The sequence below is a fragment of the Odocoileus virginianus genome, unplaced genomic scaffold (genome assembly GCF_023699985.2).
Source record: "Odocoileus virginianus isolate 20LAN1187 ecotype Illinois unplaced genomic scaffold, Ovbor_1.2 Unplaced_Scaffold_29, whole genome shotgun sequence".
In the NCBI taxonomy this organism is placed as follows: domain Eukaryota; kingdom Metazoa; phylum Chordata; class Mammalia; order Artiodactyla; family Cervidae; genus Odocoileus; species Odocoileus virginianus.
This window is the reverse complement of record NW_027224291.1, coordinates 202,190-214,906: the sequence shown is the minus strand read 5'-3', so window position 1 is coordinate 214,906 and position 12,717 is coordinate 202,190. Positions and strand designations below refer to the sequence as shown.

General features: G+C 41.2%; 2 non-coding genes across 2 annotated transcripts; both read right to left on the bottom strand.

Moving 5' to 3' along the window:
- Positions 1-6,050: 6,050 nt before the first annotated feature.
- TRNAQ-CUG (transfer RNA glutamine (anticodon CUG)) lies at positions 6,051-6,122 on the bottom strand. The gene has a single exon. It is a non-coding gene; the product is annotated as a tRNA-Gln (tRNA).
- A 3,818-nt stretch (positions 6,123-9,940) lies between these two features.
- Positions 9,941-10,012, bottom strand: TRNAQ-UUG (transfer RNA glutamine (anticodon UUG)). The gene has a single exon. It is a non-coding gene; the product is annotated as a tRNA-Gln (tRNA).
- Between the last annotated feature and the right edge of the window lie 2,705 nt (positions 10,013-12,717).

Sequence of the window (12,717 nt, the reverse complement as noted above, 5' to 3'; positions counted from 1 at the left end):
TTAACTTTTTGTGTTCCAGAGACTATACACTGAGGTAGGATATAATTTTTTATTTTCTTGCACATTTTCTTACACTCAAAGAAAAAACATTGTTACTTTGCCTGAGATCATTGGTTGCTAAAAACCTATATTGCCTTTTTACTTGAGTGGGGGGGGGGGGTGTTTCAGGTTCCTTTCACTCTTTTGTTCATTCTTAGGCATGATTTATAACATTCACGTTAATAGAAACATACTGTGAACTCTTCTCTGAAGCAATTTATGTTACAATAATTGAGAAGACACCTTTTATACACTGTCCCTGTTCATACTTACATAAGCTGGATTCATGGGAATGTTATGAGAAAAAGAAGCAAAAACCTTGCATGTGGAATGATAGAAAACAGTAGACTACATTTAAAAGTTTTTTGTGCATCAGAATTCCATGGAGAAACTAGAAGAAAAATAGTTTTACTGATATATTTGCAAAAGAAATTGAGAGAAAATGTCTAATTTAAATAATTTAAATGGGTGACTATATATAAGAAAATATAAATTCTAAGCAATGAGAATTCACAGAGGAAAATATCAAAAGACAAAATATTAATAACAATTTGCAGGAGGTGGACCTGTTTCATTCCTTTACTTCACTGATGAATATGTTCTGATTTGGCAAAACCAACTGTTTTTAACTTATTTTGCTTGCATATTCCCCTAAAAGCATTTTTAACTGAAAATGTCCAGGCACAGATTTGTTGAATAAACTGAGACATATAGACTCAGAGGAGAAGTACCATGCAGCTGCAGAAAAGATATGGAGTGATTTACAGGAGATACTGTTACTTATGTGAGGGGACATACAGATGAAGATTATAATATGCTATCTTTTTTCAAAAAGGAAGGGGAGTCAGGAAACCATATGTGTTTTCCCTTTTGAACAGAAAACAGCAAAGATAGACCAGTGAAACTGGCTATCTAAAAGTATAGTAATAGTTCTGGGGTACCTGAAGTATTGGGTTGTCCAAAACCTTCATTAAGACGTTGTGGAAAAATCAGAATGAAGTTTTTGGCCAACCCAAAACAGGGCTGGTGGGAGAAATAGAGAAGGAACAGGAAATAGTGGAAGAGAGAAAGAAATAGGAGAGTCACAGACTGTCCTTGAAGTGTGGCTCATAGAAATCAAGAGACGTTCCTCAGAGATTGAACCCTTGCCTTTATTTGTGTAAACTATGCTTTCAGTTCAGTCACTCAGTCGTGTCTGACTATTTGCGACCCCGTGATCTACAGCACTCCAGTCCTCCCTGTCCATCACCAGCTCCCGGAGTTTACTCAAACTCATGTCCATTGAGTTGGTGATGCCATCCAACCATCTCATCCTCTGCCGTCCCCTTCCCCCCCATCTTCTGTCTTTCCAGCATCAGGGTCTTGTCCAATGAGTCAGCTCTTTACATCAGGTAGCCAAAGTATTGGAGTTTCAGCTTCAGCATCAGTCCTTCTAATGAATATTCAAAACTGATTTCCTTTAGGATGGACTTGCTGTCCAAGGGACTCTCAAGAGTCTTCTCCAACACCATAGCTCAGAAGTATCAATTCTTTGGTGCTCAGCTTTCTTTATAGTCTAACTCTCACATCCATACATGACTACTGGAAAAACCATAGCTTTGACTAGACAGACCTTTGTCAGCAAAGTAATGTCTCTGCTTTTTAATATGCTGTCTAGGTTGGTCATAGCTTTTCTTCCAAGGAGTGAGCGTCTTTTAATTTCATGGCTGCAGTCACCATCTGCAGTGATTTTGGAGCCCAAAAAATAAAGTTTGTCACTGTTTCCACTGTTTCCCCATCTATTTGCCATGAAGTGATGGGACTGGATGCCATGATCTTAGTTTTTTGAATGTTGTTTTAAGCCAACTTTTTCACTCTCCTGTTTCACTTTCATCAAGAGGCTCTTTAGTTCTTTTTTGCTTTCTGCCATAAGGGTGGTGTCATCTGCATATCTGAGGTTATTGATATTTCTTCCGGCAATCTTGATTCCAACATGTGCTTCATCCAGTCCAGCATTTCTCATGATGTACTCTGCATATAAGTTAAATAAGTAGGGTGACAATATACAGCCTTGACATACTCCTTTCCCTATTTGGAACCAGTCTGTTGTTCCATGTCCAGTTCTAACTGTTGCTTCTTGACCTGCATACAGATTTCTCAGAGTACAGCTCAGGTGGTCTGGTATTCCCATCTCTTGAATTTTCCACAGTTTGTTGTGATCTACACAGTCAAAGGGTTTGGCATAGTCAGTAAAGCAGAAGTAGATGTTTTTCTGGAACTCTCTTCCTCTTTCAATCATCCAACAGATGTTGGCAATTGATCTCTGGTTCCTCTGCCTTTTCTAAATCCAACTTGAACATCTGGAAGTTCACGGTTCACGTACTGTTGAAGCCTGGCTTGGAGAATTTTGAGCATTACTTTACTAGCATGTGAGATGAGTGCAATTGTGCGGTAGTTTGAGCATTCTTTGGCATTGCCTTTCTTTGGGATTGGAATGAAAACTGATCTTTTCTAGTCCTGTGGCCACTGCTGAGTTTTTCAGATTTGCTGGCATATTGAGTGCAGCACTTTCACAGCATCATCTTTTAGGATTTGAAACAGCTCAACTGGAATTCCATCACCTCCATTAGCTTTGTTTGTAGTGATGCTTCCTAAGGCCCACTTGACTTCACATTCCAGGAGGTCTGCCTCCAGGTGACTGATCACATCATCATATTTATCTGGGTTGTGAAGATCTTTTTTTTAATAGTTCTTCTAGGTATTCTTGCCACCTCTTAATATCTCCTGCTTCTGTTAGTTCCTTACCATTTCTGTCCTTTATTGTGATCATCTTTGCATGAAAATTTCCCTTGATATCTAATTTTCTTGAAGAGATCTCTAGTCTTTCCCATTCTATTGTTTTCCTCTATTTCTTTGCATTGATCACTGAGGAAGGCTTTCTTATCTCTCCTTGCTATTCTTTGGAACTCTGCATTCAAATGGGTATATCTTTCCTTTTCTCCTTTGCCTTTCACTTCTCTCTTCTTTTCATAGCTGTTTGTAAGGCCTCCTCAGACAACCATTTTGCCTTTTTTGCATTTCTTTTTCTTGGGGATGGTCTTGATCACTGCCTCCTGTACAATGTCACGAACCTCCATCCATAGTTCTTCAGGCACTCTATCAGATCTAATCCCTTGAATTTATTTGTCACTTCCACTGTATAATCATAAGGGATTTGATTTAGGTTATATCTAAATGGTCTAGTGGTTTCCCTACTTTCTTCAATTTAAATCTGAATTTGGCAATAAGGAGTTCATGATCTGAGCCACAGTCAGCTCCCAATCTTGCTTTTGTTGACTGCATAGAGCTTCCCCATGGTTGCAAAGAATATAATCAATCTGATTTCGGTGGTGACTATCTGGTGATGTCCATGTGTAGAGTCCTCTCTTGTGTTGTTGGAAAAGGTGTTTGCTATGACCAGTGCATTCTCTTGGCAAAACTCTGTTAGCCTTTGCCCTGCTTCATTTTGTACTCCAAGGTTCAAATTTGCCTGTTACTCCAGGTATCTCTTGACTTCCTACTTTTGCATTCTAGTCCCCTATCTTTTTTTGGGTGTTAGTTCTAGAAGGTCTTGTAGGTCTTCATAGAACCGTTCAACTTCAGCTTCTTCAGCATTACTGGTCGGGGCATAGACTTGGATTACTGTGATATTGAATGGTTTGCCTTGGAAATGAACAGAGATCATTCTGTCATTTTTGAGATTGCATCCAAGTACCACATTTTGGACTCTTTCATTGACTATGATGGTTACTCCATTTCTTCCAAGGGATTCTTGCCCACAGTAGTAGATATAAGGATCATCTGAGTTAAATTCACCCATTCCAGTCCATTTTAGTTTGCTGATTCCTAAAATGTCGATGTTCATTCTTGGCTTGTCTTGTTTGACCACTTCCAATTTGCCTTGATTCATGGACCTAACATTCCAGGTTCCTATGCAATATTGCTCTTTACAGCATCAGACTTTACTTCCATCACCAGTCACATCCACAGCTGGGTGTTGTTTTTGCTTTGGCTCCGTCTCTTCATTCTTTCTGGAGTTATTTCTCCACTGATCTCCAGTAGCATATTGGGCACCTACCAACCTGGGGAGTTCATCTTTCAGTGTCCTATCTTTTTGCCTTTTCATACTTTTCATGGGGTTCTCGAGGCAAGAATACTGAAGTGGTTTGCCATTGCCTTCTCCAGTGGACCACGTTTTGTCAAAACTCTCCACCATGACCCATCCATCTTGGGTGGCCTTACATAGCATGGCTTATAGATTCACTGAAAGAGGGAAACTATGCTTTATCACATCTTAGATATCTCAAACAAATGCTGAAACCTTTATGACCTATAATTTTTATTTTCTGGATCTCTTCAAAGCCTGCAGGGTTCACCAAGGAAAAGACAGTTTTTAATGGCACCAGCACCTTTACTATAAGTAAGATAACTAAATAGAGATCCAAAGGACTGAAACCTAACTCCTGAGATTTCTGTACTCCAGGATATCTGGTTTATATGTATGCTTATTCAATGTGTTCTCAACTTTTACCAGAAGCTTGAAATTACACAATGAAACATTATTTGAATCTCCAACCTCCCCTTCTTATTCCCCTTCACCTGAAAATGTCAAATGCCCTAGGAGAATGCTTTATGGGCAGTGAAATGTATTAAAAGAAAATCTAATCAGAAGATCCTAGCACTGTCATAAGTATACATAAAGGGAAATAAATTTATGAAATAGATAAAATAATATAGACATTAATAAGTGACAAAGTTGATATTTCAATTCAGTAGGTAGGCAAAGATAATTTTAAAATAAACTGTGATGACATAACTGCCTATGGCAGAAAACAGAGATGAACATTTACCTTCAACAAGTAACAAATCACATTTCAGATTGATTAGTGATTTAAATACAAAATATAAAATAATAAAGCATGTAATTGCAATTAATAAGAAAACTCAGAAGAAAAAATATTTACTTGGAAACTGTAGCATAAGAAATGTTTGAGCAACTATAGCTTAGTAAAAATATGCTTTGGTGAAAGCCTACAAAAAAAGTAAGCGATCTTAAATGGCAAATTCACATAAGAAAGAAATCTACCTGAAAATTAGAAATAAATGGGTCTAAGAATGAGATGATGGTGAGGGAGCTGCTTTGGTTTATCACTTCATTGTTTTAACCTAGGACAGTATCCTTAAGCTATCTTCATTTCTTAGAGTCTTTATGAATTGTCATAATATTCTTATGCTCTCACATTGCCTTCCAGTGGTCTTCTAAATTGTTTCGTCATAAGTTTAAATCGTCCTAAAGAATATAATTGCTAACATTTTCACAATGAAATTGGTAAAATTTGAACATTAAAATAGTCCAGTCCATCGCTGAATTTTATCCATTGGTACCCAAGAGCAATTTGATATATGCTAGCATCCTTTAAAAGTATACTCGATATACTTTTATTTAACAGTCAAACAGTGTTCATGAATTCTTTTTCTCTTTCAAAGATATTTCTATTTTATAGCTACCGTGAAATTTTAACCCTCCATATTGCATTTTTCTACGTTTAAACGCTGTGACTATTACTCTGAAACAGAAAAATATATTAAAAGATGAATATAATTTTAACTATTTCTGGTGTGTGTTTTGTATTTCAAGGTCTCCCCCCTCCCCCAGTTTGAGTTGTTTTCAAGTTTAATAGTAGCAAGTGACCAATAAAAAGTAAAGATGTAATTTTTGAGAAGTATTTAGTATAGGAAAAGAAAATTTGTACTTGAATTTAGTAAGAGGGATAGCACTTTTTCCCTAGCCCTTGTGTCTGCAGGTGAAAGCTTAGTATAGGAAAAGAAAATTTGTACTTGAACTTAGTAAGAGGGATAGCACTTTTTCCCTAGCCCTGGTGTCTGCGGGTGAAAGCTTCCAGGGGTTGCAATGAGAAGACTTTCATAGATATAAGTGTTATCAGAAATTTACAGAGAGGGGATGTGAAATCAGATAAAAACAGATATTCTGCAGGTCCCACCGAGATTTGAACTCGGATCGCTGGATTCAGAGTCCAGAGTGCTCACCATTACACCATGGGGCCTGTCTTTAATGACAGTCTGCTAAATTCTTTGATGATATAATTCATCCTCCCTAAGAATCTTGATGCGGTTTTCTAAAGGGTAGAAGTACTTTCTGCATTTCCTCCTCTAGGATTAAGTCATGAACCCTTACCTGTCACATGCCTGAATCTATCTTCTAAGCCAGACTCTACTGGAAAACATTGCCTCCCTACTGTTAGGAATCCTCCTCTCCACCCACCCATTCCCACGGAGTGCTCGGTTTCATGACAACCGTTTTGTACTGTTACTTCACCCAAGGCTCACAGTTGTCCTATGAGATGGGGATCATTGTTGCTATTTTACAGATGAATAACCTGAGGCAGAGACCTGGTGTCTTTCACCCTTTTCTCTCAGATTCTATTACTTCATGGAAAAATCTCGTCTTTTTCTAGGGTGGTAAGCTGAAGCTTTGGCCACCTGATGCAAAGAACTGACTCATTGGAAAAGACCCTGATGCTGGAAAGATTGAAGGCAGAAGGAGGAGGGGATGACAGAGGATGAGATGGTTGGATGGCATCACGGACTCGATGGACACGAGTTTGAGCAAGCTCCGGGAGTTGGTGATGGACAGGGAAGGCTGGCGTGCTGCAGTCCATGGGGTGGCAAAGAGTCGACAGGACTGAGCAAGTGAACTGAACTGATTTACCTCTTTTGCTGACGCGTTATGGAAAGATTTACCAGAGTCGCAGATGAGACACTGACGTTTAAGGAAAACTGAATTAAACATGCTTGGAAGATGCGATTGGAGTAAGATCCCTGCAGCGCTGGGAGCACAAAGCGAAGCCGGGGAGGTGAGGGGAAAGGGGAAGGAAAGGCCCTCGGGAGTCTTCCTAGGACCGAGTCCAGCCCACGGTCCTATTTTCACCAACAGAAAATATGCAGAGACTTCCAAATGGACAGAGAGAAGATTCCCCTGCTGCCGCATCTGTTTCCCGCACACACATCGGCGTCCACACTTGGTGAAAACCTGCAAGATAATCAGTTTCTGTGATGGGTCTTGGTGAATATTCTGAGTCTCATCCTAATCCAGTATCTTCACAAACTCCTCAGGCTGGCTTTTCGCGGGCTCAGAGCGCAAAGATACCCAGCCCAAGTTTAGCAGTGAGTACCCAGCGATTTCTTTAGCTGTACTGGGGAGTCTAGTTTGCTCCAAGTAGTTTCCTGGAATTCGACGCCCGTAGGATGAGACTGACCTAGCTGAAATATTTTCATGATTTGAGGATTGGGATTGCGTGCCAGGATTTCAGGTTTTAAACTGGAGGCGGGTTTCCGTCCGGGTCGGTGCGCCTCTAGTGGATTTAGACGTTGAAGCGCAACTCCCACTACCTGGGGAAGGAAAAAAAAAAAAAATCACCAAAGACAAAAGGGCAGGTTTCTTGCAGGATTCCTTTACAGAAGGATTTTTTTCAGGGTGGACAAAATCTTTAAATTGGTTCTTTTCTGGAATGCCGGGTTGGGAGTTTTCCTCTAGAACAGGTGAAGGATGGCCAAGGACTGTTCGTTGTTTGCATAGAGTGGGTAGAAGACTGTACCCTCAGGAGAGAGGGTAGAGATCCTCCATTGGAGATCCTAAACTGTCAAAACCTGGCGGGTACAAGCAAAATGTCCTTACAAAGGAATCGCTTTTAAACCTGAGTGGGGAGAACCCGGGTACATTTCTCTTCCCTCGGCATAACTTAGTCAGCAACAGATACACCAGCCCGACGACATTTTCCAGAGTCCTAATGGCCTTGACTCCGCGCGGCCCCTGATATGTCAACAAAAGTGCACCATGTGAGGAAGAGGCCTTGACCCTGCCGTGCCCGGTGTAGCAGAGAAAAGGCCTGTATTTCCCCAGGGCCACCTCCTACAGCTTTCCCAGACTCACGCCCTCAGGCGAAATGTGAAGAGGATAGCAAGTGAAGCCCTTCGAGTAAGGAATGAATCAAGTGCAGTGTTCAGAGGCTAAGGTCTCCTTCCTGCACCCTCAGAAAGGGAAAAAGAACGCCTTCAGATTAAATCCTTGTTTTCTGTGCAGCATTCAACAATCTTCAACTGGATGACAAATGTGTAATTAGTGCTTTTCAGACACTAGGCCCACGGCAGGCACTGGCCTCCCCCTAGCCAATAGATAACCAGAAGTAGGCACGACCAGACTTTAGGATGACAGGGCAAGCATGTAGTCAAAAGAGACTTTCTTTTCAAATTCTCATTCAAAATTGCAAAATTCGGTGCTCCTATTACATATCCTTCCTCAACTCCAAATTGAGCTACTGCTGTGGCCTCATTAAGACAAAGTCATGGTTGACATTCACCTTCAGGGAAGTTTCTGCTCTAGTCCTGGGCAGAGTCTGGTTCTTAGAGTTTACGGTAGACTTGGGATCATTGAAGGAAAACAGCGAGAAGAAATCTGGGAAAAGGCAGAGCAGAATGTTTTGGAACCAAACATGGACACAAGCTACCCTGGGTTCTGGGATGATCAAATCAGATTTGGTGAAAATTTATGCACTCAGCAAGTTTTTTTTTTCTCTTTATATAATTTATTTTTTGTTTGTTTCTTTTGGCCACATGTCTTATGGGATCTCAGTTACCCAACCAGGGATAGATTGGAATTCTAACCACTAGGCCGCCAGGGAACTCTGCACTCAATATTTTTGAACTCCTAACAGAAGCCAGGGATTGTGGGACTGAGAAGTGAAAGGTGAACAAGGCCACAGTACTGGTCTCTCCCTTAGGAGATCTTCTGTCCAGAGCAGGAGGGAGGGTTTATTCAACAACCAATTAAAACATGAGCTGGTAGGAGAAGGGGACATTTGGGTGCTGAGGAAACACAGATGGAGCCTAGATAAAGGAAGCCAATGAAGGCCTGGGTAAGAAGGGCTGAAAGGTCTAAGTTATTTTTGAGGAATGAATAGAGAATCAGAACTGGGGGAAAAATGGAGGGCAAAAACGTCTTGCTGGTAGTAAACATGGAAAGGAAAAGAAGATGGTAGAAATAATTGTATCATGGCTTGTGACTAGAAGATATTTTGGAGGGATGAGTGTGACAGGAACGGTGACAAACGAGGTTGGAGGTGTGCGCAGGTTAGGTCAGGTTTCATCAGTCATGAAAATGTGGGGAGCTGCCCCCAGCAAAGTGGAAAGAACTTGTCCTGTACTGGAATTTTCAAAGGTGATAGCAAGGGCTGCTCACTCATGGGTTGCTACCCACAGTTTGAAGAACAGTCCCACAAGATCAACTTTGTGCAGAAGTATTCCTAGCATAAATCTAAGTAAGAATTGAAGGGACTTGCAGTTTTGACGGGAAGAGGCGGCCTGACAGCGTTAAGGGCCCGAACTGCTATGCTAGTCCATCATCCTGCTCTGCTCCTGTGGGCTCAGATGCCTCCTCTGAGCGCCCTCTGTGAAGAGCCCAGCCGCGAGAGAGAACAGAACCCCATGTTTATCGCCTTCTAATCACAAATTTATCAGTTTAGACTCCTTTTTCCAGTTTTAGGGTAAAGAGGCCATTCTTTTAAAAACAAAGTTCTTTTGCCTGCTCACACAGATTTCTTTCTAGGAATAAAGCAAAGCGAGACAGCGGCGAGATGGCGCCTCCGCATCCGGACCTGGGAAGACCTGGGCACGGGTTATAGGACGGGCGGCTTCTCCTGGTGGTGCTGGATTCTCAACACAGCTTCGCCCAGCAGCCGGTGGGCTCCGATTTCCCGTCCGAGAAGACTCTGTCACCATTGCTCGTTAAAACTGACGCGTGGTGGGTTGGATTACAAGGGAAAAAGCTGGGTGAAGGGACGAGGTTTCAGAAGTAAAACAACCAGTAAGGTCCCACCGAGATTTGAACTCGGATCGCTGGATTCAAAGTCCAGAGTGCTAACCATTACACCATGGGGCCCACGTGGGAAAGTTTTGAAATGGTATCTCTTGTGGCAAATACTCATCTTTGAGGCACTAGATGCCAATTACCAAAATTTAAACAACGTGATTCCCCACCCCTAGCCCCCCAACAAAATTGTACCTTCTCCTGGAGGGGTAATTTTGAAAATGTGTGGGTGTTTTGGTTGTCTCAATGGCTTAGGAGCACAACTGGTTTTCAGATCAGGGCCAAATGCTGGAAGTCCAGTGATACTCAGAACATTCCTATACCAAGAATTATCCTTAGGACAGCATGACTTGTAAAATATTTCCATCTGGATTTTCAAGGATCTTTTCTAAGGGTGAAGTCCCTGCTTCCACTTTTGTACCCTGTCACTTAATCATCTTCTCATATACAACTGGCAGTGCTGTGTGGGACCTTATTAGGATTATGACTTTTATTCTGAGATAGGATGTCACAACTTCTGGTTAGGTGTCCTGGGGCACTCCTCTTTGGAATGTATGAGACGTCTGACCATTCTGAAGCCACCACACAGTTAGGGAGCCAGATTACATAAAAGTGCTCAGGCTGGGAATTCCTTGGTCATCCAGTGGGACTCTGCACTTCCATTGATGTGCAACCAGATTGGATCCCTGGTCAGGGAAAAAGATCCCACAAGTCGAGTGGCCAAAAAAAAAAAAAGTGCTCTGAATGTTAGTTCTATCCCACAGCCAGTGTCAATTGCCAGACAAGCTAGTGAAGATGCTTTTAGATAATTCTAGCCCTCAGCAGTTGTACTGTACATCACAAGTCAGTGATCTTCTGCCTAAAGCCCCAGACATCTTAGAGCTGATAGCCATTGCAGCTGCGCTCTCACCTGATTCCTGACCACAGAATCCGTGAAGATTAATACAGCGCTTTGTGCCATCAAGTTTGGGCTGTTTAGCATGCAGGAACAGTAACCTGAACAGGTCTAGAAACAGGAGTTTTCCTGACCTAATCTCTTAGTTTTGACCAATGAGAGTGTCTCCAATATTTTGCCACCATAAGTAATGTGAACATCAGTGTCTTCCTATGGGCCAATTTGTTTGTCATATATTTTCAAACCTAATGTTTGTTTACCAAATTGGTGGGCTTGTGAGAGTGGGATGATTAAAGATAAGAAAACTCCCCTCTTTAGATAACCATCTAAGTGCTATGTCCTTTCATTATATGAAGCTGTGAAAAGACATTGGTTGGCATGTCACTGACTCAGTGTACATTCTAGGCTCTGGGCTTGGTGCTGGGGTATGGCTGAGAGCAAGACTCCTTTGGTAGAACCCACCTCTTCAGGGATGGTTTTATAAGTATTTTATTGTTTGTTTTTCTGGATGTATATCTTAACAGAGATAGAGTGATCTTCTCTTGCTTTGCAGGGCATTTTTTTCAGCAGCTATCTAGAAAACTTGCAGATTGTTGAGGCTCTATGCAGAAATTAAGTTGAACAAAGAGAAAAAGATGAGAAATCAGAACTTCTCACCCCATGACTCCCTCTGCTCCAGTCACAATGGCCTTTTGGCAGTTCCCAAAACACACTAAGCAGGGACCTGGTTTGGGTACTTGTTCCTTTTGCCTGGAACAGATTCCCCCAGGTAGTGACTCACCACCTTATGCCAATGACTTCTCTGTGAGGCCTTGTCCACGTGCCTTCCTTAAAATTACCTTTCCCAACATCCCAACTCTTTCCTTTCTTTATTTTTATCCACATCACCTTTAAGGAGCTGATATATTAAGAATTTTATTAATTTATTAATTAGCTGGCTGTAAAAAGTGACCTAATGTGTTGTCAGATTCCCTTTCTCCTGTCCAATATGAAATTCTGTGCCCGTATTTGAAACTACTGTCTGTTCTCAGCTAATAAAAATGTGGGAGTGTCACTTGATTTGTAAGAGACAGGTCCATGAGGTCCAAAAATTAAACATTATTGCGGAGTCCTTAAATATAGATCAATGCAGTTTGCAATTCTGATTCCCTGGTTGCAAAGGTAAGAATGTTGTATTTGCCATCTCTTTTTAACTGGTTAAGAAAAGGACTACTAGTTCCCTAACGGATTAGTGGTACTTTCTCTGTCTCCATCATGCTCAGAAAACAAAGAAACATCTATGACTGCTAGATAATTCAACAAATAATGTGAGAGTCTGCTTCATTTAAATGACCATACAATGTTAAACTGGCATCTAGAATCATGACTATTTCAGAATCTTATTTGATAAACTCCTCATGGTTCATACCTAGAGGTTTTATACTGAAGTCCTATCATTGTTTTGCAAAGTGTGCTCATGATACAGAATGAAGCCCTTGGTGTAACATTCAGACTGCTTGCTCAACCCTTTGCACTGCTCCCTTTTGCCCACTCCTGTAGACGTTAGTCCCACCAACATTCCCAGTGCCTTGAATGTGACACCTATGTTCTTACTTCATCTGCCCAGAATGCTGTTTTGTACACCACTCCCCTCTGCTGGTAACTATTATTTGCTCCTTGGGTTTTCCATGTACATCTCTACTGAAGCATTTATTATCTTATTATTTCATTTGTTTGTTTATGGACAATGTGCACATATGACTAAAACTTCAAAGTGTGTAAAAACAACACAATCAAAAAAGATTTTCTATCCATCCCTGCTCCTAGGCTATCCAGCATCCTTTCTGCAAAAATAACCAATATTAGCAATTTCTGTAGTAGTCTTCTGGGGATATTTTAGATT